Source organism: Quercus suber, unplaced genomic scaffold (assembly GCF_002906115.3).
Source record: "Quercus suber isolate HL8 unplaced genomic scaffold, Cork oak 2.0 scaffold_493, whole genome shotgun sequence".
Taxonomy (NCBI): domain Eukaryota; kingdom Viridiplantae; phylum Streptophyta; class Magnoliopsida; order Fagales; family Fagaceae; genus Quercus; species Quercus suber.
This window is the reverse complement of record NW_027069942.1, coordinates 217,472-225,985: the sequence shown is the minus strand read 5'-3', so window position 1 is coordinate 225,985 and position 8,514 is coordinate 217,472. Positions and strand designations below refer to the sequence as shown.

Here is an 8,514-nt window from a genome sequence, read left to right as displayed (position 1 = left end):
AGTGTCAGAATTAAAAAAAAAAAAAAAAAAAAAAAAAAAAAAGGAACGCCAGGAACGAAAAAAAAAAAAAAAAAAAAAAAAAAAAAAAAAAAAAGGAAACGCCAGGAACGAATAACGATGAACAGTCTGACTTAGTGTTGTCTTGTCTAAGTAACTTAGTGTCTCCCACTTGCAATTTTTTGAAAAAAAATATATTAAAAAAAAAAAAAAAAAAACTGTGGCCTGTGGCCGGATCATACGGGTGTAAGTGTAACAGTCAGTTTTTTGAAAAAAAATATTAAAAAATAAAAATAAATAAATAAACAGCAGTATATTATATAGTGTGTTAGTGTGTTACAGACTTACAGTCAGTTTTTTTTTTTTAAATATATATAAAAATATGCCTGTCAATATTTGAGTGGCTGAGACTTAATTACTGTACAAGATATTTTTTTTCTTTTTGATCTCAGCCACACACGTCTCTTCCCCACCTACTAAGTTGCTTTCATTTCTGATTTCTCCTCCTTAGTGTTTATTTTCTTCTCTTCTCATTGTTCTCAAGTCTCCCAGTCACACGCCTCTTAGAGTCTCAGTCTCTCAGATAGAACTCAGTCAGTTAGAACTTAGAAGCTACTTCAGTTCTCTTCCAAACCCTAATCCGCCGAAGAACAAATAGTTTTTCCCTCTCAATCTCAGGCTCTCACTCTCACCTAACCATTTTTCTCTTCTTTTTTTGCTCTCAGACTCTCAGTCAGCCACATAATGACTCTTCCAAACTCTAATACCGCCGAAAAATTAGTAGTATTTCCCTCTCAATCTCAGATTTTTAGGCTCCCACCAACCATTTTTCTCTTCTCTTTTGCACTCAGGCACATAATTTTTTTTCCATATCCTAATCCCGCCGAACAAACAGTAATTTTTCCCTCTCAAATTCTCAAGCTTAGACTCCGACCTAACTTTCCTCTATTTAAGAACACAAGCTCTCAGTCTCACTGTCAAGACTCATCTCTGATTCTCAGTCTCACTCTCTCACAAAGAAAAACTTTCCTCTCAAGGTCTTACGAAATCCCTAATACCTAAGACAGTCAATCTCCTCTTCATCTTTGTTCTCCACTGTGGCTCTGCTCCTATGTAGTTTTGCCTCTGGTAACCCTTAACCCTTACTTTGTTTTAGTTTTATTTTATGGTCACTAAATGTTTCTTGTTGATTCTAATTTTTTTTTTGGGTTATTTTCTTGTAATTTCAGGGGTGATTTAAAAGATTCAGCTTCAGCCTAGTAAAGGAATAAATCTCGAAGGCTTTGGTATTTTCTCATACTATTTATATTTGTTTTGAGTTCACAATTTTTATTTTTTTCTTCTGTGTTTGATTATCTTTTAAGGATTATTTTTTATTTTGTTTTCAATTCACCGTGTTGTGTCAAACTTTCATGTTTGTGTTTGATTTTGCTTTTAGTTTTGGTGTATTTTTTCTAAAGGTTCACTCAAGTTGTTTGCTGTTTGGTTTTTTCTATGGTTCAAAGACTGTAAATTTATTTTTGAACATCCTATTGATTGATTATACTTTTTGATTTTAGTTTATTATATCATGCTAATATGTTGTGATTTTAGTTGATTATCTTGTTGTGATTTTAGCACTGAGAAAGCTGCTCGTATAGTTTTTGTTTACTAATATTTTATTAAAATTAGCGAATGAGTATGACTGCGTGTTAAAGTTAAATGTTGCTTGCACAATTTATTTGTTGTTGATTTTTAATTACTATGTATATGTGATTGTTATTTATATGGATGTAATTAGATCATGGCTGCTTGTGCTTCTTCTTCCATCCCTCTACTGAGCCTACTCCTAGTTCATGTGCTGAGGCTAATCAACCAAATACACAAGCTCCCATTCCACCATCAGGTGCTGCACCCCCTCAAACACAAACAGAAACTCAACAAGCTACTATTAATGGTGGTAAAGAGCCTTCTAAGATATGGGACCATTTTTCTAGAATAGAGGGATGTGACCCCTTTACCCTAAGTCCATTGCAACTATTGTAAAAAGTGTTATAATTGTCACCCAAAAAGAAATGGAACCTCTGCCATGTGGTCTCATATAAAATCTGGTTGTAAGAAGTACCCCTATAGGCGTGATAAAGGCCAAACCACTTTGACTTACCAAAGTAAAAAAAAGGGAGGGAGAGGGTGGCAATGAGCTGGTTTTAAGGAAGTTTAGTGTGGAAAGACTAAGGATGGCCTTGGCTAGGATGATAATTGTTGATGAACTACCTTTTAGGTTTGTTGAGCATAGCGGATTCATTGATTTTATGTCTGAGTAGAGCCTAGGTTTGAAGTTCCCTCTCGGTTACTGTTGCAAGGATTGTCTTAGACTTTACATTAGGGAGAAGGAGAGTTTGAGAAAGGTTTTAATGGCTGGTCAAAGGGTGTGTTTGACAACTGATACTTGGACTTCAATCCAAACCTTAATTACCTTTGTTTGACTGCACATTATATTGATGTTGATTGGGTTTATCATAAAAGATTTTGAATTTCTGCCTAGTACCTGATCATAAGGTNAGCCTACTCCTAGTTCATGTGCTGAGGTTAATCAACCAAATACACAAGCTCCCATTCCACCATCAGGTGCTGCACCCCCTCAAACACAAACAGAAACTCAACAAGCTACTATTAATGGTGGTAAAGAGCCTTCTAAGATATGGGACCATTTTTCTAGAATAGAGGGATGTGACCCCTTTACCCTAAGTCCATTGCAACTATTGTAAAAAGTGTTATAATTGTCACCCAAAAAGAAATGGAACCTCTGCCATGTGGTCTCATATAAAATCTGGTTGTAAGAAGTACCCCTATAGGCGTGATAAAGGCCAAACCACTTTGACTTACCAAAGTAAAAAAAAGGGAGGGAGAGGGTGGCAATGAGCTGGTTTTAGGAAGTTTAGTGTGGAAAGACTAAGGATGGCCTTGGCTAGGATGATAATTGTTGATGAACTACCTTTTAGGTTTGTTGAGCATAGCGGATTCATTGATTTTATGTCTGAGTAGAGCCTAGGTTTGAAGTTCCCTCTCGGTTACTGTTGCAAGGATTGTCTTAGACTTTACATTAGGGAGAAGGAGAGTTTGAGAAAGGTTTTAATGGCTGGTCAAAGGGTGTGTTTGACAACTGATACTTGGACTTCAATCCAAACCTTAATTACCTTTGTTTGACTGCACATTATATTGATGTTGATTGGGTTTATCATAAAAAGATTTTGAATTTCTGCCTAGTACCTGATCATAAGGGTGAGACTATTGGTAGGGTGGTTGAGTCTTGTTTGCTTCAATGGGGGATTGATCATATTTTTACAATTACTGTTGATAATGCAAGTTCAAATGATGTGGCCATAGAATATCTTAGGAGGAAAACAAAGGATAGGGTGGGTAGCCTCTTGGGTGTGAGTTTCTTCATATGCGTTGTTGTGCTCATATTTTGAATTTAATTGTGCAAGATGGGCTAAAGGAACTTAATGAGTCAATTGTTAGGGTTCGTAATGTAGTGAGGTATGTGAAATCCTCTCCTAATAGATTTGAGAAGTTTAAGGCATGTGTTGAAAAAGAAAAAATTCAAAGCAAAAGTTTATTGTGCCTTGATGTGTCTACTAGGTGGAATTCAACTTATTTGATGTTAGATAGTGCACTAAAGTTTGTGGCTGCATTTGAAAGGATGGAGGAAGATGATGGGCATTTCCTTCGTTATTTTGAGGATCCATCTAGTGGTCCCCTCGATTTTTAGATTGGGAAAATGTTAGACTTTTTACAAAGTTTCTTGGTATGTTTTATGAGGCAACTTTAAGATTTTCTGGTTCCTTGTTTGTGACAACTAATGTGTATTTCCATGAGCTTGTTAGTCTTCAAGACCAGTTAAATCAATTGTGTAATGGTAGGGGTGATCCTTTGTTAAAGGGTATGGCACAAAGAATGAAATTGAAGTATGATAAGTATTGGGGAAGTGTTGATAGGATAAATTTGATGTTGTTTGTGGCTGTTGTGGTTGATCCTAGATATAAATTGAAATATGTGAGATTTTGGTTTAAGCAATGGTATGACAAGGAGAAGGCTGATGAGTTAGGATTGAGAGTTAGGGAAGTTTTGAATAGATTGTACAATCACTATAGTGGAGCAATGGGACCCATGTGGTGCTAGTGCTAGTGGGACTAGTGAGTTTGGTAGTAGTGATGTTGCTGCCATGTCCTCCATGCTAAGTAGCTTTGGTAGTGCAGAAGAGAGGATGAAGAGGTATAATAGTATTTACAAACAGCACTTAGCAGATGAGGATAGTGTAGAATGCAAATCTGAATTGGATCAATACTTGTTAGAAGCTAGTGTAGATCCGGAGACGGAAGGCTTTGATATTCTTGATTGGTGGAGGGTGAATTCTTCAAATATAGGATCCTTTCTCAACTTGCGCGTGATGTTTTGGCAATTCCTGTCTCTACTGTTGCATCAGAATCTGCATTTAGCACAGGGGTCGTGTTTTAGATCCTTTCCGTAGCTCATTGTCTCCCAATACTGTTGAAGCTTTGATTTGTACACAAAATTGGTTGAGGTCCAAGAATTCAACTGAACCAATTAACCTTCGAGAGGCAATGGATGAAGTGGAAAACTATGAACTTGAATCGGGTAATGTGCTTATGTTCTTTTCTAATTTTTTTTCCTGCTTTTGTTTTTATAAATTCTCTTGTATTTATTTATTTATTTGTGAGTTATTATTTATATACAATTTGTTTTGTTTTTTTTCCCCTTTTAGAGCTTGCACCAAAACCCACTGTGGGTACAGATTCTGTACTAGACTGATTTGGAAGGTGGGCTGTTTTTTGGACTTAGCTACCTAAGGTAACTTAAAAATTTTATGTAATTTGCTTATGTTTGTTGGCTGCTGTTTGTAATGGTGTTAATTGTCATGTATTGCTTTCTATTTTTTACTTATCATTATTTTTTGGGGATTGACATTGTAGGGATGGAGTTTTTTGTAAATGATGACTTGGAGTTGTTGGCTGGCTGATTGCAGAACTTTTTTGTGGTTGAATTGCTGACTTAATCATGGAGATGACCAAATTAGGAGTGTTTGGGCTGCTGCTGGCTTGGTGCTTCTTTGCCCTTTGCTTTATTTTTGTTTATTAGATGCACATGTGACAACACAAAGCACTGAATGAACACACTATTAGTCTTAGTAGACTAGACTGCCTCCATTTTTTGTGAAAAATATGTAATTGTGTAGTGTACCAATTGTATATTTTGGTCCAACATCCATTATGTATATTTGTATAGTGCTTCTCAAGCACTACTTGACTATTTTGTAGTGCTGCACAACTACTCCTCTTTGGGGCTGTGCTACTGCTTATATTTGTAATTTGATGTGATTACTATAATAGAAATATTAATGTTAATGTTGCTGCCAGGTTGGAATTCTCTTGTTATGGTTGATGAGACTTGATATTTTATAATTGTGTGTTTGATTTGGAATTTTGTGACAAGTTTGATTTATTAATGTGTTAATGTATTTATAAATACATGTTTAATTTGACAGGTTGAATTTAAGTTGTATTATAGTTGAGTTTTGATATTTTATAATTGTGTATTTGTTTTGGAATGTTAGGAGTTTGGTGAGATGTTTGGAGTTTTCTTGTGGTTAAAACTTGATAAAGAAAGGATTAGTTAAAAAGAAGTCAGTTAAAAAGAAGTTATGGGCTCAAAATGCTATTTTTTAAAGGCTTAAAAGCCCAAAGCTTAGAACAGGAATTTTTTAAAATTCAGCACATATAACCGAACGAACCGCACCGAACCACTAAAATTAACCGCACTTTGTGTAGACCGGTTTTTATCTTCCAAAAGTGAGGTGCGGTTAAGCATAGGGTGAAACCGCACCCTATAGGTGTGGTGCAAAAAACCTCTCCAAAACCGACCGACCGAACCGTGTACACCCCTAGTAACAACTTGTAATCATACATATTTACACCACCCCCCCCCCCCCCCCAAAAAAAAAAAAAAAAGTTGTCATCATAGTTTTTAAGGAAAACCATATGAGAAATTCGGACTTGGAAAAAGAGTTTTTAACTTTCATATTGACTTACTCAATTTTCTTTTTTCGTTTAAAGGTGTAAGGGGATGACATCCTTAAGATTTAGATCTAGGATTAAATGATTAAATCTAGGTGAAGACTATTAATTTTCTTTTTTCTTTTTCTTTTTTATTATTATTTACTTATAGTTGCAAAATTTTAATTAGGGGTGTTCAACAACCAGTCTAGTCCAACGAACCAAGCCGGAGCTGAGCTAATCTTACTGCAAGATGCGCTAACAGTGAACATGATGGTGGTCGGCAAAACTGCAAGATGCACTAGAATTTTCAAGGACATGTGGTCGTCCAAAATGTATAAAATAATAATTTGCTTGCAATGTTCCCCATAGATCTTTTTAAGCGCAACCGCATTTGAGGTTGTAAAATTATGCAAAATACAAAAAGTGGTTAATTTTACACATTTTAACAAAAAAAAAACACCCACATTAGTACTTGCAAAATTGTACATATATACAAAGTGCTACAGTAACCATGCATATATGCACGGTTACTGTAGCTTTGCATACTAATAATTTATTAATTTCACATTTTGCTCCTTTTTTTCTCTCTCTTCTCCATCTGCAAAACCAACTCAGGCATCTTCTCTCCCTCATCATCTTCTTCTTCCTTTGATACACACAAACACAACCACCATCCACCCAACACCATCCAACCATCACCACCCAACCACCATCACGATCACCTGTTAAAACAACCACCACCACCAAAACTCGTTAAAACAACGGAAACCCAAAATACAACGAAAATCAAACCTAATCAACGCAAAATCCACAGAAAATCAACTCAAAATTAAACCATCAACTGAAAACTAGCAACCCAAACCCAAAATCAAAATCAAATACAAACCCAATGGCGGCAAAACGCTTGAAATCAAACGAGAGAGATCTTACAATGCAAGCTTCGATAGAGAGAGGGATTACTTCAAATCTTTGAGATTTGACGAGCGTGAGAGAGAGATCTAATATAAAAACTTGAGCTACTTAAATCTGCCCTTTTCATCATTGATGGTATTGATTAATGAGAATTTTGTGGGTCTTTTTTTTGTACTGATTTGAGCCTCTGCCTTGGGAGAAGAAAGAAAAATATGAAAAAAGAAAGAAGAATAATGAGAAAAGGAAAGGAAAGTGTTTAGAGAAAAGAGAAAATGGGTAGATGTGAGTTAAAGTTGGTGGGCCATGAGTAGATGTAAATAATAATAAAAAATGTGGGAAAAATATCATTTAAATAATAAAGGATGTAGAATAGACAAACTGATGTGGATATTTTGTAAAAGTGGATATATAAAATAAAAAATAAAAAAAAATATATGTTTTTTCTTTGCAAAATAGACAAAAATTTTGCATTGACTAATGCGGTTGCTCTAACTGTCTTTACACATTACTGATAAATTGATATTTGGAAAGCCATATTATTCAATGTGTTTTATATTATTTAAGAGCATTCCATTAGTGGGTGTATAATAGAAAAATGTATCAAATTAAAATAAAATTGAATTTCCAAAATAAATAAGAATACAATAATCGGTCAATATTTTAAACTTGAGATTTTTTTTCCAAAAAAAAAAAAAAACTACTTATCTCTTATATTCTCACTACACAAAATCCCTAACGTCTCCATTGCTACAGTAATCTTTTTCCCTTCAATCTCTTGACTCTTTAACAATTTCAAACTTTGGATTTTTGTTGTAAACTCTACTCATTAGCAATTAAAAAACCAATTACATAGTAGAGTAATATATCTATGGATGTACGATTACTTAGTCACATACATAGAGAAAAATATATTTAAAATTATTGATAATAAATAAATCATAAAAAAATTTAAAGATATATTCAAAATTATTAAGAATAAAAAATAAAAATAAAAATAAAACTATTTCAAAATATGAAAACACATTTAGGGTAAGTAATCAAATTATCTTTGGTATGAAAAGAAATGCAAGCTGGAGCCAAGTTGGTCGAACTGCAAGATGGGGTCGCTAATAGTGAACATGATGGTGGTCGGTAGAGTTGTTGGGTTTTCGACACTAAACTAACTAACGTATATTTAAATTCCCCCAGAAACTTTTTTTCTCTCCACCTATTTCACATGCAACCCTTTCATTTCTATTTCTCCCCAATATACCCCGCCCCTATAGTGTTGAACACATGATCGTCGAGGTGACCTCTTAGCATCGTCAGAATTTGCAGAAATGCTAGAGATTGAGACGTAGAGCCATCAAGGGCAAAATCGTTGAAGATATAGCACCTCTCACGGTGTTGCCTACTCAAATCATGAGGAAAAGATTTTGAAAATTATAGTGTTGATCTTTAAATATGTGTGTTGTGTGTGGAATTTGATATTTTGATTTACGGGTTTTTTGTGTTTTGATCTATAGGTTTCGATTTGTGCTTTGTGTGTTTCAATTTTTTCAATTTATGG

The 8,514-nt window shown here is 34.6% G+C and overlaps 3 long non-coding RNA genes across 4 annotated transcripts; 2 read left to right on the top strand and 1 right to left on the bottom strand.

The window, feature by feature from the left end:
- Window positions 1-516: 516 nt before the first annotated feature.
- Window positions 517-2,518, top strand: LOC112009007 (uncharacterized). Its single transcript, XR_010624861.1, has 3 exons — window positions 517-1,125; window positions 1,227-1,283; window positions 1,778-2,518. It is a non-coding gene; the product is annotated as an uncharacterized LOC112009007 (long non-coding RNA).
- Window positions 2,519-2,566: 48 nt separating this feature from the next.
- On the top strand, window positions 2,567-5,413 carry LOC136063163 (uncharacterized). Its single transcript, XR_010624860.1, has 3 exons — window positions 2,567-4,635; window positions 4,763-4,848; window positions 4,971-5,413. It is a non-coding gene; the product is annotated as an uncharacterized LOC136063163 (long non-coding RNA).
- Window positions 5,414-6,468: 1,055 nt separating this feature from the next.
- Window positions 6,469-7,235, bottom strand: LOC136063165 (uncharacterized). Of its 2 annotated transcripts, none has more exons than XR_010624862.1 (2): window positions 6,940-7,235; window positions 6,469-6,775 (listed from the first exon to the last, which is right to left on the bottom strand). It is a non-coding gene; the product is annotated as an uncharacterized LOC136063165 (long non-coding RNA). The 2 variants fall into 2 exon arrangements; XR_010624863.1 differs by having other exon boundaries at window positions 6,984-7,235.
- Between the last annotated feature and the right edge of the window lie 1,279 nt (window positions 7,236-8,514).